Raw genomic sequence first — 18,923 nt, 5'->3', positions numbered from 1 at the left:
CATAACATTTGCTTACTGTCCAGCAGTATCTTTGGAAGAGCTGGAACTTTCATTGCTCTATCTGAAGCATGTACAAAATGACAGACCGTTAATGCCCTTCCAGAACTACTGCCCTCCCACTGGCAGAGGTGGGGACATAAGAGGGGTTGTATGTGAACCAAAGTATATGATCAAGAAAGAACAAAGACACAGAGGCACTTTGCCACAAGGAGAAAGCTGGTGAGGTTCCATTCAAAAGATGGTAGTATGTGTTCCATCATGGAGTGACAACCCAGGGTTGAAGACTACTAGGGAGGATGGGAATATGCATCATGGGGTCATGACCAGCCCACCCTTCCTTTATTGTTAAGGTGGGAGGATTTATGTATTAATTTCTATTTCTGTAGTTCTTAAGACCAATACCAAGAGGTCAGGGCCATGCTGGACAAGGTATGATGGTGACATTTAAAACAAAGACAGCGCCTCTTCCACAGTGCATGTACCTTGCTACCTAGACAGTATGCAGCACAAGCAGGGAGTGACACATAATGGGGAGACAAATGGGGGGCAAAGCAAGAGCCAAGCCAGGGGCACTAGAGCAGGCTTGCTGCTCAGTCACAGGCAGAGGCAAACATCCTGATTGATGTCTGCTGCAAGCTAACTGGGTCATGCTGGCTGAGGGTGTGAAGAGGATCTCATTTTCAGTGCCATCCCACTTCTGCTACAGACAGCAGTAATAGCTTATGAGTTCAGAAGCCCACAGGTAACTGCCTGGAGCCCCCAGTAGAATGCCCTTGCCTCCATCAAGGGGAGGCACCTCCATCAAGTACGGGTGCTTTAATCCCCCATCATTTCAACATGAGCAAGAACAGCTGAGTTAGATTTCAAAGTCAGGTCTTCTGGCTCCAGCTCCTGGACTTTGAGCTCTCGTGTGTCACCTCCCTCAGTTGGGAACTGCTTGGCTCAGCTGGGAACACTTCAAATTCATTTTCTCCACTGATTTCCTTTGTAAACCTGTTGTGCCTCATCTCTTTAGATAATAAGCTCTTCAGTGTCCTCATTATAGTCTGTACATACAGTGCCAAGCATGACATGGCACCAGATCCCAGCTTGGAGTGTCCATACTTTACTAAAATCCAAATGGAGCCATAGGAAGGGCAGAGCGAAGAGAAACAACTCCAAGATGCTATAGGGAGCATTAAAAGGGTCAAATTTACCAGTGCCCCATTAGCTTCTGCCATGAGGAAAGGGGCAACAGCATCAGTGGCAGCAGCTACCAGGAATGTCCTTGGTGAGGGAGGGAGATGGTAATTGTGGTTGTTGGTAAACTGCAGGGACCAGTGTATTTCACAGCAACATTCCTTTTCTATTCACTTTACCTTCTCTTTTGACAGCTTCTAGCTTTTTTCCTTTTATTTTAATCAAATAGAAGCAGTCAGAACTGGGGCCACTTCTGAGTGCCTGATGCTTTGTTTTGGAAAGCTAGGGAAATACAGTGTCACCTCCATCTTGTCTGAAAGGGATAAAAGACATCACAGACCTTACACAGGCTCCTGTGTCCTTGTGGATTGTTATTGTGGGGTGAAGCCCTGTGTTTTAAAAATGGAGGAAAACTTGTATTAAAAGTGCCTGGGGGATTTTGAACTGGTTTATAAAAATAGCTGCCTGAAGAAGAAAAAGTAGAGAAAAAGAAACCTGAAAAACAAATTCAACACCAAATAGTTTCTAGTGTGCCCATCTATTTCAACTAGTGTGATATTAATAGAACACACAACAGCAGGGAGTGGGAAAATAAACATATTTTCACTCACATAAAGGGACTGCCTAAATGACTCACAAATGCAAAAATAAATAAATGGCTCCCCATGATAATCTGAAACTATATTATATCCACAGAAACAACTCAGCTTCTTAACTGTAACCTAACGTGTTAAATTCACTCAGTTTTATTTGAGGCCACAGACAGATTGAGTGATCAATCTCTATTACCCTGAGCTTTTTTTTTATCCTATCCTTACAGTGCCATTTTTCTTCTCACTAGACATTTCAGTTCATTTCCCTGAGCCTTCTTCAGCTTAATAGCTGAATTTCAGACTTACAGAAAAAAAAAGGCGGCTCTCAAACTTCCAGGGGGAAGTGAGCCAGTAAGTGTGTGTTGTGCATGGGAGGGGGAAATATAGCAAGAATGGGGAAAAAAAAAAAAGGCAATTGTTAGCATTGCATGTGCTGGACTTAGTGAATGGAAGTTATGTATTCTAGTTTCATAATGGAGATGTTCAGGGTCAAAGAGGTGCTGGCTTCAGATGCTGTAAAATCAAGAGGCAGGGTTTTTTTTTCTTGTAGAACTGGCAAACAGGTATTCCCCATGAGAAATGGAATGAGGACATAGCAATTAACTCTCCCGTTCCTGCAACTGGAGTGTTAATCACATCCTTAGCAACTGCATGGTCACTATGGTACCAACACCATCTTTTGCTCAAATCCTTTTTGATTCATTCTCCTAGTAACTTTGGTGATGGTCAGAGCAGAGGTTACGTACACTTGCTGACACTGTGCTGAACGGTTCCATCAATCTCCATTCTGCAATATTGGACTCTGTTGCAAATGAAAATCAGCTGGGAGGCTAGAAAGGAAGACAGTAAGTGTCTAGAGAATCTATGCTCTTTGCTTTTCAGAAACACTGTGCAAATGACAAACACAAAGCTTCACTACAGCCTCTCTGCTCTAATAGTCTTAAATGTGAGGCTAATGAACTTTAGCTTTCAACTCCATTGAACCTCATTATACTGTAAATACCCTTTGTGTAACATCTTTTTATGACTCAGCTGCCAAAAACAATAATGAAGCGATCGGAAAACAAGGAAAAGAAAAAGCTATTGTCTTAAAAAAAAGCCAATCAGATTCATCTCTCCACAGCAAATATTTGTCCTGGGAGAAGCAGTGACAAATTATAGAGGCTGTAATGGAAAAATGCTGGATGTTGAGACATTTATGAATGCTAACAGAATCAGAAAATAACATACAGGAAACAGACTAACAATCTGTCCCTGATGGAGACGCTTAAGAGGGGTCACTGAATCTCCTGTAAGAAGTTCTATCCCACGCATTGCAGACACAAAGAACTGGAACCACCTTTCATTCACTGAACATCTGGGGTTCAAGTCACCAATCTCCTTCAAATGCTTTGAGTGCTCCAGCGACACAGAAGAGCTGGAACTCCAGTCCTCACTGTGTGAAGAAGGACTGCTGACTCCCTTGCCTCACTGGTGGTATAAAGAGGCAAAGGAGAACCTAACCGAGACTCCAGCCCTTTATTTTCAAATCTCAACATTTTGGTACACAGGAGGGCTAACCTTAGCATCAGTCAAGCAGAGAGAAGGAAACAAGTGTTTGCAGGAAGAAGACTGATGTCGTGTAATCAATCATACGAAGTCTGTCAGGACACCATGCAATTAATGGGAATAGGACATAACATTCCCTGGGAGCATATTTTCAATATCTCCTCAGCTGCAGGATTACATCCTCTGATAAAGCCAGTACTGATCATTTTTGGAGGCAGAACAGGTGGATGCTGCGTGGATCTAAGGTGACAAACATCTATTTTCACATGTGGGAGATAACATCAAAATGGAAGGTATGGATACTGGGAGGTAGTCAACTGTAGTGAGAGTTTCAAGTGGTACCGACTGAGAAGGAGATAAATGCATAGCTTCAGAAAGATTCGCAGAGTGGACATTTTCAATAATGTCAGCATTTATTATATACTTCTAATTGGAGGACCTCAGTTCTCCATTTTCCTAATTGATTCCTGTAACAAAGACGCCCTGAGTGCTGTATACCGCTCACTGATTGCTGGGCAAACATTATTTGAGTGTCAATATTTGCTTTTTCCTAGAGCTATCATTGTTTGAGAGGGTATAAGTCATTTGGGATAATGCTCTACTAGTGCTGTATTAAACACACATGAAAGGCATCTGGTATGCTCACTCTGTGGTTTTTTGACTTTTTGTTTTACTTTGCAGTGAAAACAACTGCTAGTCAGTTGATAAAGCCAGAAGAAAAGACAAGGTATTTCAAAGGAAGATGATTTTACCCATCCTATTGGTATCCCATTACTGGGGCCTTAGGTTCAGAAAGGGCAAGAATTCAAAATCTTTACCCATTTTACATTCTCAAAGTTGGTCTCTATAACCACGCATTCCCCTAACTCCCCACCTCCTTCTACCCTGGGTGCTGACGCTTTGTCTTAAACTAGAAGTCAACATCTTTATCACAGATAGTTTCCTTCAGAAGTTTGTGTAGCATCTACCGTAATGGGCACCCTGGCCCTAATTAGTTCTTCTTGGTGCTAGCATGACACAAACCTATGTTTTTGTGTTAGAGGTGAAGGTTCTATTTCTTGAATGGGTAAAAGAAAGCCTGACTCTGTATCTGGACAGAATGAGGAGAAAAGTAGATGGTGGTTTCTTGTTAAATGAGAAGGAGGAATTATTTTCTGCTCTAGCCAATATATAATGAGTTCTTCCAGTTCTTCCAGGGGCTCATCTTTTCAAATACCACGTAGATTTTCTCTGTAGCCCAAGAACTTGAGCAATAATCAGTGTAGTGGAGCTGGAGATAACCCCATAATTGCAAGTTTGGCGAGCTTACCCAAAGCCTTCACCACAAACTTTAAGAAAAATACTGCTCACAATTTATGTGAAAGTTGCAGTACACGGAGTATGGTACTTTTGACGGGGTGTCCTGGTTTCAGCTGGGATAGAGTTAATTTTCTTCTGAGTAGCTGGTATAGTGCTGTGTTTTGGATTTAGTATGAGAATAATGTTGATAACACACTGATGTTTTAGTTGTTGCTAAGTAGTGCTTACACCAGTCAAGGACTTTTCAGATTCCCATGCTCTGTGTGGCGCACAAGAAGCTGGGAGGGGGCACAGCCAGGGGGGCTGACCCAGACTGGCCACAGGGCTATTCCACACCATATGACGTCATGCTCAGTATATAACTGGGGCGAGTTGGCCAGGGGGGAAGGGATTGCTGCTCGGGAACAGGCTGGGCATCAGTCAGGGGGTAGTGAGCAATTGTGTCGTGTATCACTTGCTTTGTACATTATTATTGTATTTTATTATTATTATTATTATTACTACTACTACTACTACTACTACTACTACTACTACTACTACTACTATCATTGTATTTTATTTTACTTCAATTATTAAACTGTTCTTATCTCAACCCAGGAGTTGTCTGACTTTCACCCTTCCAATTCTCTCCCCCACCCCACTGGGGGGGAGTGAGTGAGCGGCTGTGTGGTTCATAGTTGCTGGCTGGGGTTAAACCACAACACGGGGTGACTGAGCTGCATTGCTGTGGAGTAATACTTCAGATGATCCTATTGGTCCTTTGGTCATTTGATATATAGGTAGCTGCATTTCATATAACACTCTCCCAAGGCAGACAGAAGATCACTATGATTTCTCGTAATGAAATGCCTGGGGAGTCTCCTGCTGCGCTTGGAAAGAAGACAGAAGAAAACTGGATTGCAAAATCCAAATGCTATAGTCTTGGCTCCCTGACATAGGTCAAGAAGAGGTTGTCTGGAAGTTAACCACATATTTCAGATCTAGAAATCCACACCACAGGACCAGAAGCTTTGAAAGGACAGCTTTGTTACCCATGGTTGTTTTGTTATCTTCAATGTTTTTCTTTCATCCTGCTCTATAATCAGGATAGAATTTGACCTTGTATATAAAAAAATGTGCCTTTCAGTGGGTGTTTAAATTAGGTGGTTATTCTTGTGCAAGTCAATTGGGAAGGTGTCTAAATACACTACACATCTTTTTACGTGTGCAGAAATTTGGTTTCATGAATAGGAACTCCAGGCATCTGGAGTAGATAAAAACCTATGGTAAGGATCTGAGAAGAAACTTTTGCCTGTTCTGCACTAGTCCTTACAGTTATATGAAACATTACCAAGATCCTGCTGAATAGGAATTTGTCGTCATTAAACTGACTGCTTGGTAACTGCTGGTCAGCGTAAGTCATGTGTTTGCTTTCTGCATAATCTGAAGAGAGTAAGAGCCTCCCACAGCTCCAGTTGCAGAGGATAAGTTCAAATATAAAAGCTCATGTTTTCAGCTCTCTGTACATTCTTGGGACATTTCCCAATAATGGGTCAGCGATTTCAATGGCCATCACAACACCACAAAGCTCCTTGCTTCCTCTTTTTTCACTTCTGATGAAACTTCCTCTACCACAGAGCAGAGCTAATGGTCCAGATTTAATCAACAAAAGCATTTACATTTCAAAATAATAAGACCCACTCAGCTGGTAACTTGTTAATCAGTTCTCAAGCATTCTCCCTTTATCCTCCTGTGCTGCAGCTCCAAATAGACGTGGCTGCAGCTGACATCCTTCCAATAATAAGGGAGGTAACTTGAGCAAATGTTATCTCGGAGTCCTATCTTGCTCCAGGCTCAATTTACACCAATCTGTTGATTTCAGGAGAACTACTCCTGATTTACCTAGGGGTAAATGCCTTTATGTATCACACTGTCTTACTTTTCCTAACAAGTTTTTGCCTTCTATTTTTGCATGATGAACGTCTGCAAAGCAATTACGTGCCTAACTTAAGCCTCTCTGCCCCTTTATTTTTTAATACTACTATTCTTTCACTCTGGAGCTCCTAATACTTGAGGTCAGATTCACATTTACAGAAAAGCTATTTATACCACTTTATAATTCAGTGCCATTTTTTTCTTGATTCTAACATGAAGGCCCTTCTATCCAGCTATACAAAGGAACCAGAATATAAATAAGAATCTGTCCATTAATTTTTTTTCTAGCACCCAAATACTTGCAAGTGAGGATGAATGTAAAGAGGAGGATCTGTTCCCAATTTCTGTCCCCGTACTAATAAAATCAGAAATACATACGCTGAGTTTCACAGTCTTCCGCAGCAGATTCCTTAACAACTGGAAAACTCTACCAATTAGTCCCCAGTGCAGGATTTCGCTTCAGCTGACCTGCTGGCAATCAGCTGCTCCAGAGCCTAGATCGATTTTGTCCTGTGATTATCAATTCTCTGGTCAGACAGAACAGACAAGATCTTAAAGACAAGAAGACATTTTAGGAAGTAAAATCAGGATGTTCTACTCAGCACACAATTTCCTCCTATATCACAGTTTTGCAAGGCACATAAGTGTGTGCTTAACTTCAAGCACATGATTAATCACCTCTTTGGGAACAGGAAGTCTTTCCTGAACTGGAGGCTATGTCTTCTCTTCTGCAGCTTCGGCGCCTTCTTGTCTTCTGTTTTCTTTTTCTTTCTTCTTTTTTTCTTTCTTCTTTCCCCCCCTTTTCCCATTTCCTCTTTTTTTTTTTTTTTTTTTCCTTTTCCTCTCTTCTTTTTTCCCTGTCATATATAACGCATCTGTGCAAAGTTCTTCTCTTTCCTAAATATGGCAGGTGGGTGAGGAGGCAATTATTTAAATAATAAGGTGGGGGAATAAGTTATAAAAATAGCAGCACATTCCCAACTTTTTAACAGGAATTTGTACTTCTGAACCATTTCAATTTCTCTGGAAGCCTGAGGACTAAGTACACATCAGACTGAACCTGGCATTTTTATTGATGTTCTATAAATGAACTACTTAACTGTGTTTTTGAAAACCATAAATTAGCACCAAGGAGCTCCACAAATAGCAAGTAAAACAAAACAAAACAAAAGAGGAAGAAATAAAACTGCCATGCAAAACTTTATCCTTCCTAAGTCTCCAGGACAGCTTTTGAATACCTATCTAATTTTAAGTGTTTGTGACCATGGCAAAAAACGTTCCCACACGGTGCAAATATGGAAAAATGTTGCCAATAATTTTAAAATATTTTAATAAATAAGTCTCAGTGTTTTAATCAGACATTTAGAGCCTGTGTATGTTGCCTGTAGAGCCAATGCAATGATTCGATTGTCACAGAAATGTGATCCAGCCCTAGGGTGGGCAAAAGTTGTGATTTTGGATCGAGCTCCAGGGAACAAAATTCTAGAAATGTGATTCATGAATTGGAGGATCTCAGGTTGGGTGTATTTCTCTTGAAATACTTGAAAGGAGTCTAATCACTTCCCTAAAGATAATCTCATGTGTTTATAAGGGTTACTCATGAAGGTTCATTCTATTGCAAGGTGTCCAGCTTGATAGTCCATAGGAGGCATAAATCCCGAAGAGTATCACTTGATAGCCAAACTTGTGACAAGCAGTGTACTAATTGCCTGTATCTGCAAAAAACACTCATCTGATTAAAATTCCCTGATTAAATAGATGGTTTCCTAGAACAAAGAAAAGAAGTAAGAACTGGGGAAGGGGGGCTAATTAATTAAATATCTTTTCCTGCTACTACTATTTCTTTTCTTTTCTTCTTGACTCCTTTTTCTGTACTTTTAAAAAATATTCATCCTCCTAGTTTAGTCTATCAATAGCACAAGCATTCACAACAGATTAGCCCAGAGGGGTCTCTGATCCACTTCTACTGTTAAGACAAAACTTCCATTGATACCAATGAGTTTGACCTTGGAATATGCATTTGTAGTTGACTTGTCAGAGCTCAGCTTTGCTGCCCACTTGCTGCAATGCACACCGTGCACCTATTTACTTAGGACCCAGAATGAGGAGTCAGAGTTACAGAAAATCTGTTCTGAACTACTTTAGCTTAATTTGGATATTTGTGGGATTCAGTAGAGAGCCAACAAGACTAACCTAGTTATGGAATAACAATATTAGCCATTGCAAGTCAGGCTCTGGCCAAATTATTTTTCAAATACAAATAATCTTTGTTGTGACTATGAATATACAGGTTTTTTTTTTATTTTTGCATGACATTTGGAGGCTCTGTCCCTACAAAGAGTTGTGTATGTGTTTGACCTAAACCTCTGTGGAGTAGCCCCCCATCCCCCCGCAACTTTAATTCCTTGATTTCAGCATGTGCAAGGTATAAGGTTAAGCAGCTCAGGGATACTTTGAGGCATTCTGGTCTCCCATCTGCACAATGGTGTGGGAGTCTTCTGCATATAGCCACAGCAGCAAGAAAACAGCTGGAGTCTTGCTGTAACAGTTTTGTGGGAGGAAGACACAAAGGGGAACAGCAGAAGGAAGGGTATCTTGGAAAATATTTCAGTGCAATGTTAGGGTGTGAGGTGGGAAGGTAGAGAAGCAGGCATTAGATAATCTAGTCTTTAAAATTTACTGTATGTATGTGGTTTGTAATCACTGTGAGTTGCTCAGAAAAAACTCCTTGCTCGGCCTAAGGCTCTGAATATCCTTACTCACAGTTCTATGGCTTGTTCACTAGCTTCTCTATTTGATTTTGTATTTTTAATAATAAAATTCCTCCTTTCCAAATTTTAATATTGGCAAGCTACTCTTTGGTATGCTTCTTACCCAGAGGAGGTTGCTCAGAGTTATGCTGCAGTCCCTTTTATTTACTCCTAATATATAGTTCCTTCTTGTCAGCTGTTAATAGATAAATATTTTACTATCTGGTTTTCTTCACCTACTAAAATCTTATCTATATAGATCCAATGTTGTCTTGCAGCTGCAGAGTCCCCTTCCTCCCCCTCACTCTGTGACCTAACCTGTCCTTGCTCTAGAGATTATCGTAAGTAAGTATTACAATATCCCATTGATTTTTGACACTCCCTCATTCTTCAGAAATACCCATTATGTCAAGTTCTCCTTACACTGTCATACACTCTGCTTTCACCTGTTATTATTTTTAAGCTTGTGGTATGCAGACATTGATAGTATTTATTTTTGGCCATCTGCCTATTTTTAAACAACTCCTCTGCCTAGCTCCCTACTTCAGAATATACCACTGTGATTTCAGTTTCGTTATCCTCAAGGTCATCCGTCATCCCCATTCCCATCTTTTAGAACTGGATACACAGTCAACATGCTGATGGGGGAAAAAGAAGGTATGTGGAAATGCAGGCACTCTTTTACCAGAAGGCTTGACTACCCACATCCTACCCAGCGCAGACAGTGCGCTGTGTGATCCTGCATGGTGTGATGAGGTCAGAGCTGTGTGGCTGTAAACCCCTTTCCATAATTAGATCAGGGCTGAATTTTCCCTTGGAAATGCTCCTTCTTTATCATCAAGACACTTCAAAGCTCACTTCTATTTTCTTCTTTTCTTTTTTTTTTTTTTTTTTAACAGTGGGACAGCTGATTTTTCCTAGCAATTTTTTCCCTGTCATGAAAATGATAATGAAAAACAATTTCTACTTTGAATTTTTTTCAGCTATTCCATTACTGATCTTTCCATTGGCTCATTGGAAACCGTGAGAGAGGGTTTGATTCTTTTTTGTGGAAAGAACATGGGAAAACCTTGTTAGGCTTTTTGTAGAAAAAGAACAATTTTTCTTTTATCCAGCATTTTGCTTGCAATTCTGTATAACATATTTCTTTGAAAATACATGTCCCAGTTTCCTTTTAAATTTCTTTATTCTGTTCTGCTGCTGAAAAGGCTGCAGATGGAAGGGGGGGAACTAGGAACTCCCTGTGTCAATCAATCAGCTCTATTCATTCAATGGCTGTATTTATTAGTTTCATTAAAAACATATTGAGCAGCCCCAGTCCCTCAGTTCTGCACGCCTACACAATCCCGACTGCCTTGCTGTCCTCCTGTCAGTTAGTGCTCTATCCTGAGGCCTCTCTCAGCTTGAGATTCCACATGAAACATGAATCCAAGAGCATATCACATGGTTTTAGGTCTTGCTGGAAAGATTTCACACAGCTTGATGGGTGGGGAGGGGGCTGGGGGCGGTTAGATGAGAAAAAAGAAGTGCTCAAGGTGGACTGATAATTAACTTTTTTTTTTAAAAAAAACAGAAACAGAAAGAAAAAGTCTGTTTAAAGCTTGGAAAATATCTCCATTGTTACTTCCACTTGGTAATTTGTGACATGAACATACGTGTAACATCTGACCAGCGTATGAACTATGGTTTTGTAGGAAATATGGCACACTGGGCTGTCATCATACAAAGGAGCAGTTCTTAGACAAGACTGTTAATTTGCTACATTATTAATGCTGAGGCATGGACTGGTCCCCTGCAGAAAATGTTACGCTGTCTATATGCCTCCTCCTGTTCTTATTAAAATCCGAGCTATGTGGAAGAGCAGAACCATGGCAGGAGTCTGCTCCTTTTGTGGCCAAAAGAATGGGTGCCGACAGAAATATTATAATTAGATTGTCTGTCTTTTAGCACTTTTGTTGGTGGGTTTTTTTTTTTAAAGCTATTTTATTGTATGATAAAATAAAAAAAGTTTGGCATGAATCAAAAAATCTCCATACTCAGAACTGAGGCTAAAGCCTCCCAATACCAATAAAGATATTTAGGCATTGAATTCCACCTGTGAATTTGGACTGAAGTGATGGGTTTACAGTGCCACAGGAGTATCTGGCTTGGCAGACAAGACCTCTTAACACCGTACTAGTATTACACTCAGAAAGGCTTTCTTCCTCTCCTCCTCTCACATCACTTAAGTATAGGGGTGGGGGTAGGAGAATGTTCTTAAGGATTGTGTTATAGTACCACCAAGAAGGTCAGGAGGGAACACAAGAACTTGAATATCCCTAAATACATGCGTGTATGCACATGTATAAATACATATGCATGTGTGGGGAACAAGACATAAAGTGGTAATCATGCTGTCGGTGATTACCTGTTCACTCTGACAGTTGCCAGGACAATAGATGTTCATAGAATCATAGAATCGTTAAGGTTGGAAAAGACGCTTAAGATCATCGAGTCCAACCGTTAAGTGTTAGTCTCGTTCTTAATAGATGTGTATTCACCTCCACAGCTGGCGATGCTTGGCACACCTAAAGGCAGTTAGAATGAATAAGCCTTGAATTTAAGTGGGGCAGAGACCGTTTTAGTCCTCCATTTCAAATAGTTCTTCTGGGTCAGGTGTGAGGCACATAGCATGTGAAGGAAGAATCATAAACTTCCTTGATTTATCTAGTATTTTCACCAGCCATAATTTTTCCCCAAACAAAGCAAACCCAAAAACATCATGAGCAGAAAGTGATTTTGGCATGAGACTCTTCTTGTTTTCAGTCCCATCACACTGTAAGATAATTGGCACCATAACCAGACAAATGAAAATTATGGAGCTGTCTGAGGGTCATATCCTTCTACTGGAATCAAGGATTTTTCTGAAAATATTTACGAATTCTTTTCAGAAAAATCAACACTCAGAGTAATTAAGTCACTCTGTGCCTTAGAGAAAATTGGTTGCTGTACTGATAACAAAGGGTATTGTAACAAACGGCTACAGCTACATGCATTTGGTTTTGGTCAAGGAGAGATGCCTTTCCCAACTTGCTGTCAAAGTCAACTTGAGTGCTCTGCAGACTCAGCTGTAAATTCCTAGAATCTGGATTTAGCACAGAATTCAGCAATAACAAATGATAGTTCAAACCGTCCTCCTTGGGCTTGGCTACCGTCAGTAAAAATCCTCTCCCCATTGCTTATTGCTAATGTTTGAACTTCTATTAAGTGGACCATCTCTACTCTCCCCATGGAAAGAGGAAACCGGCATTAGCCTTTCACAGCAGAATCACCCAGGCAAAATGTCTTACGCAGATATTAACACCTTGCTGTGTGTCTGCTAGAGCCATGGAGCAAATGAATTCCATGGGCATACTATACTTGTGCTATATAGGAGCATACAGAGGAAAAAGGGGTGCACATCATTAAAACTGAGCCAATACAAGATGATGATATTTAGTTAAATTTACCTAAAATGTCTGCTGTGGTATAGGTACAATCTGGCACTTCCAAATCCTGGTATAGTTCCTAGCCATACAGCTCCACTAACATCTTGCTCTATTTAAAACCAAAGTTGGGCTGAGGTTTTCTTTGCATGTTTTGTCTCCAGCATCCTCTTCATCCTTTTCTCTTCTGTTAAAAAAATAAATCAAGAAGGCATTTAAATTTGAGTGTATATTTCTCTATTAAACTGACACAAATATACAGGCAATTTTCTCAGAGTTGTTGACTATTTTTCATCTGTTCAAGCCTCTTCCAAGCAAGTCCTTCCCTCTGTGGAAATTGGGCCCTTCTGAAGAGTGAGGGACGAGTGACAAAACCCCCCTTGACACAGTGACTTACTGCCAGCGATTTCCAATTAATTAGGGGCATATTCTCCCCTTGGTATGTGTACAATGTAATTCTCACTAACATCAAAGGGAAAACTGCCCTCCTTAAGTTTATCAGGCAGCAGCTACCCAGGGACCGGTCTTTTGTTCAGGGGCTGAAAACAAAATTGCTCAGCCTCTGGATGTTTTTTTTGCCTGCCCACCATGGTGGGCCAGCTTCCTTCTGGAGCACACGCTTACCTCCCACTGGCCAGTATCACCAAGCACATGCAGCGGCAGGGGAAGGAGGAGGCCTGCCCAGCCTGGCAGCCATCCCGGCCTACTGCTGGCACAGCCACCATCTTGAAGCTTCTGTGCCGTGGCGGGCATCTGAGGCACCAAGCTGGAGCGGCCTGGTTGCCAGGGGTTGTGTTCAGAGAGCAGCACAGCTACCTTCTCACCCCACAGATCAATTAATTTCGGGCAACACCTGATCACAGTGACACAGCTCCTGTGAGCCAGTAGTGCTCTCCTCACAGACAGCTGTGGTCATCAAAAGAGCCCAACAGCAGCTGCTGGAGGGAATGGGAGCACTGGTGGTGTTCATATGGACAAGTAAATGCACCCGTGGCCTTCTCTGGTGCTGAGGCTGACTGGCTCAGCATGGCTTAAGTGTCACACAACTGAAATCTCTTACCTTTCTCCACATGACCTCCCAAATCAGTACCCATATCTGGGATGCATTTGGGCACCTGCTAGCCCTGAGCCATACCCAGACGGTGTTGCAGAGGGTGTCTGGCAGGGCCATACCAGCAATTTAACAGTACAAACAACTGGGCTATGGCCCTGCTGAGTTTACTAATGAAAACGCGACCCGTGGATGTCTAGATGGCTGGGTTTTATCCATGCCATGGCTCAGGAGGGCAGGTACCCAGCATCACAAATGCTGAGAGAAAAGGAGACAAGGGGTTAATAGCAATCCCCACCCTGAAGAACATGGCGGCATTTTATGTTCTTTGGTTACCAGCACTGTGGAAAGAAAACCCTCATGGCTCAGCGGAAAGCCTGGCCAGCTTTGCAAGAGGGACCCCAAAACAGTGAAGCATGGGACGGGGAGAGGGTGGCATGGCTTCCACGTGCCGGGAAAGGACCCACCTGACGGGAGGAGAACATTTCTTCCTGCGCTTCCCTTCAACCTCAAAGCCCCTGCTGTCGCTGCCGCCATTTCCAGTTGCTCAGGGACATGCCTAACTTCCCTTGGCCTGTTCCTCCACGGCTGGACAGGGTGCCCTGAGCAGAGCTGGCACTTGCAGTCGATGCCAACAGGTGCCTGAGGGGACAGGCCAGCTGCTGCTGGGAGACCTGAGGGGAGAGAGGCACCATTTGGAGGGGCCCCGTGCGTCTCCTCAGGGCCTCGGCCATGCAGCGGCCCACGAGGCCCCTGCCTCGCTCCCTGCCCCTCTGAAGGGCAGCAGACTGGGGGAGAGCATTTCACCCCCTCTCTCCTAACTCGGGCTGTGCTGCGCTGGGGCCCTGGCGCAGCGCCTAACTCACTTCTTAGGGATGGGGTCTCTGAGCAAGGGGAGGACTATACTGGACAAGTACACATGGTCCTCGGGTGTCGTACCGTTGACTCACCAGCACGTATATTCTCTGAGGTGCACAGTGACCCAGCCACAATTTTATTTCTCGGGTGTCTGAACAGTGATCGCTTTAGCTCCCTGTAACTCATCCTTCACAATGAAGAACATTTAATTTATCATTTAATAATTATTTAATCATTAAATATCAATTCATCAGTTAAATGTAAAGGGGTGATGATGGTCTCGGGCTAAGAAGGGAAACTGTCATCTGGCAGCATATAAACCTGAAAAAGGAAAGAGATGAGGCGGTTCAGAGTGGGCTGAGGGGATTTAGGGAAATGTTTGCAAGATAAGCTTCAGAAAATAAACGCAGAAGAGAAACAGTTAAGGTTTATTAATAACAGTTACTTGGGATTTCAGGGTGTTTGTGGTGATGCCTTGGAGCTACTCACGTGAGTTTACATGGAGATAAAGATCTGTAGCTGAGACCTTCCATTCTGTGCCACAGCTCATGAACTGTATTGGGGTTATACTCTGGCAGCTCTCGCTGTTTCCCAGAGCATTAGGCGTTGTTCTGATTACAAGGACCGTGCCCTCTTTCCTCTTCCAAATTACCTTCCTTGTAGCAGCTCTTCCTGCACCATCAGCTAGTCACAGTATTTCAGGGTCACAGTAAAGAGATGGAAAGAAACATATATTTTAGGGACCAAAATATTCACCTCAGAAGGCCAAGGTTCTCGTCACTGAATTTTAGGAACTTGTATTTATTTTGCAGCTTTCTGTCGAAAGGGTAAGAGGCTTTTGTTGAAGGGCAGGGAAGTTCCTATTTCTCAAAGATCCTTCCTGAATATCCCAAAATACTTTTAAAATGGTATCACTCAACTATACTTCTACTTACTTATGGGATTAGTACTGGTCCTAGGTTTGCTAATACCAGCTAGACTGGATCCCAAGGGGAAAAGTGCCTTCTGATTACCTCAGTAAATTAGAAATATTAGATAGTAGCCTTGGACCAGAAGGCTTTTGCCTGGATTGGGACTCTAGTTTCTAGTCCACACTCCGTATCATTTGGGGAACTCAAGTTCAATTTGAGATACAACTATCCTGTTCCACCTGTTTGAGATGCTTGTGTTAATTTTGCGCCTCCAAAAACTCCAAGGGAAATCTAGCAGATAGAGGTAAATTTGACTGAGTTCAGAAAAGCCTCCAAAGCCCTGAGGAATTTTAAACTCAGGATGAAGTAGGTACAGCACAGCTTCATCTTGCTCACTTTTACTGCCTCACCATCATTGAACATTAACCAGCCAGAACATAAGCAGACAATGAATGTGAAACCATGTGCAGGGGTACATGAGGAAAGGTCTCTGAAAATAGGATGTGTCCCTTACAGTTTCAGACAAAAGATCTCCAGAAAACTGAAGTCAATGGACAAGCCATAGACACAGAAGGTCCCTAGAAGCAATAGTTCCAATAACCCTCGTCAGCTCTCAGCACCACAGAGGTACACGATGAGGCACACAAGCTCTCAGTCAGCAGACATGGCTTGCAACTGGGCCTCTGGAAAGACTTCCACTCAGGTGGTCAGAAATTGTTCATGAAAAACTGTTTATTTCATACCAAACTGACTGACATCTTTAAAAAAAGAATTAAACCCAGAAGCATTACAACTATTTGTAAAAAAGCACTAAAATAGCATGATTCTGGTGGCAAACCCTCATTTCAATCACTTTTAATTCTGTTTTCATTATTTACTCTCACTAGGAAAAGGTGAGCCAAAAATGAAAAAAAAAAAAAAAAAAGAGGAGAAAAATCTACATTTGTAAGTTTCATAGGACGCATTTTTCTTATTTCTTTTTTCAGCTCAAGTAGCTTGGAAAAGATACTTGAGGAAACTAATGCATCTGGCAACCTCCTCTGTTAAGAGTAAGCTGCCCACCAGATAGCCACGTGTTGCAGAGCTGAGGTCGCTCAGCCTCCTACAGCTTGAGAAAGGGGTAAGGACTCCTCAGCCCTTCTCTGCTTCAGCTGAGATTTGATGGAGAGGAACTATGTCTGAAAAGTCATGCAAAGTTTGCACATGATGAGTTTGCATCAGATGAGCTCAATAGGATAGTCATATGCAGTCTAACCCTAGAAGTGAATAAATTTTTCTTTACTTTCCGTAGAGAACTCCACACCCCGACAGTGTGAATTGCCCAAGGTGCGTGACTGTGTGCTGCCTGAACAATTTCAGAGGGAAGGAGTTCTTTCACAGTATCTCTTTTCCCTGGCCTCCAGCCTGGGGAATTGTCTGACAGCTATTCCTGAAGGCTAATAACCTATTTGCTTCTAAGAGGAAGTGTATGATAGTAAAGCATTGTGTTTTCTGGAAGTTCCTGGAAAACAAACTGGTTATATGTTTACCTGTAATTGATAATCCTCCTTCCAATTCATGCCAATTGAATACAGGTCAAAGAACCAGCTGTGCTGCCCCAAAGTTTCCTTCAAAAAGGTTGTTCCAGAGCTCTCTGGAACTCCCTCTCACAGGTGGAGAGCAGAGGACTAATTTACACTAGAAATATCTTTGCCTAGACATCCAGACATGTAACTGTCAGAAAGCTCAAGGTAGCTGAGATGCTAAAAGCTTCCAGAGGTTTTCAAAGAAGAAAGAAAGTGAAGGAACCTGGACCTTGTCTTTAAGAGAAAAAAAGCTATAAAGTCAAAGTTCTATTTGCAGATTACGTGTCGTACATAACTCCATTCATACTTACATCATACAAATACTTCAATCTACAACAAAGAGACCAATTTTTTCAGGCTTGTATTTTCATGGTAGGATGCCAAAAGCTCTGTGACAACTGACTGCCTCGCTCACTCACTCATGCTCTGTAAGAGTGACACCGAGGTATCACTGCCACATTGAAGCAGCCAGAGCACTGTGCAGTTTTGACCATTTGGAACATAAGCCCAAAATTTAACCTGTGCTGAGCCCTTTTCCAGTGCTCAAGAGCTGTTTGTTAACATACACCCAAACACTACAAATTATGTCCGTCATCAAACATCTAGTACAACCTGAGTGACCAGAGCAGCCACGGGCATCACTGGAACTTTTGTCTTCCAACTTACCATGCAGCTTTCCAGAAATGCTTGACATGACCTCAGCTCCTTTTTCATTCAACTGGAGTGAGTCACCTCTGGATATGTGTCTCTTCATTAGCTACAGAGAGAGTATAAATGAGTAGGTTAGAATGGTCATCTGGCTTCTAGATGCAGATGTCAGGAGGGGAATCCTACGCTCTGTCTGTCTGACATAAACAGTCCTAGCAAGTTTCCCAACAGGGCAAGTGAGGCATGTTGTCCCAGAAATAAAAGTTAGCAAGTTGGCATCCAATGAGCCCTATAGGATGTTCATATGCCATGCCCATTGAGGTGGTTGTAGTGTGCAAGCACAAGACAGCAAAAACCTAAAGAGATACCGGCCTGACTTGAAAAAGTAATTTCGTTTTATGCCATGACACTGCAAAGTAATTGTGCTCAGAATGACTGTTTTTACTGCCTAAATACATTTTTAGTACTTGAGCATCCAGGTGGATTCAATTGTGCTTGCAATTTTGCAGACATTAAAGAGGGAGACTAAATGACTGAGGCGGGGGAAAGAGAACAATACTGCACCCCTGCGAGACAGCCTGGTACACAGACTAGAGCATAGCACTAGTGCTCAGGAGCCTCGAAGTCTAGTCCTATTTTGACCACTGACTGACAAACGTTTTAAAGCTAGGCATGGAAAATGCAATGTAAGTGTTCTGTCTTTTACAAAAATAATACTGGCTGAAATCTTCAACCGGTGTAAACTGTCAAATAACAGAAGTCACTGACTCCAACAGAAGCAGTATCACAAGCCAAATCTGGTCAGCTTTTAAGAATAAGAAGTTCCTTCTTCAGCATCTTTTCCAAAAGCAACATGTGATGCAGCATGAATGTAAGCAACACTTGAACTGTTATAAAACACATTAAAAAAAATGAATTATTTAAATCCAAAAATGTGATTCTGATAAGCTAAAGCATACTTAGAAGTTATATATTTTATGTCAGTAACTGTTTACAGAACCATAGCCTTAACTGATATTCAAAAGCCATTTCCCTGTTCACAGAAGTTTTAAAAAAGAAATAATATACAAGGCACACTAAACACTGTCGGGCCAAACACATTCTACTGTTTATTACACATATTACATTCTTAAATAAAAATGC

At 41.9% G+C, this 18,923-nt stretch overlaps 1 protein-coding gene across 3 annotated transcripts in view; it reads right to left on the bottom strand.

The window, feature by feature from the left end:
- KLF7 (KLF transcription factor 7) overlaps positions 1 to 18,923 on the bottom strand; it is a 106,280-nt gene that overhangs the window by 22,977 nt on the left and 64,380 nt on the right. For all 3 annotated transcript variants that reach the window (XR_015698741.1, XR_015698742.1, XR_015698743.1), the window contains 5 exons: positions 17,799 to 17,889; positions 15,146 to 15,340; positions 14,749 to 14,977; positions 14,266 to 14,472; positions 12,772 to 12,934 (listed from right to left, as the gene is read on the bottom strand). The gene's annotated coding sequence lies outside the window, so the exon portion shown is untranslated. The remainder of the gene's footprint in view (positions 1 to 12,771; positions 12,935 to 14,265; positions 14,473 to 14,748; positions 14,978 to 15,145; positions 15,341 to 17,798; positions 17,890 to 18,923) is intronic.

This window comes from Nipponia nippon, unplaced genomic scaffold, assembly GCF_047370975.1.
Source record: "Nipponia nippon isolate SJK-2023a ecotype South Korea unplaced genomic scaffold, ASM4737097v1 scaffold_5, whole genome shotgun sequence".
Classification (NCBI taxonomy): Eukaryota; Metazoa; Chordata; class Aves; order Pelecaniformes; family Threskiornithidae; genus Nipponia; species Nipponia nippon.
This window is presented reverse-complemented; position numbering and strand designations above follow the sequence as displayed.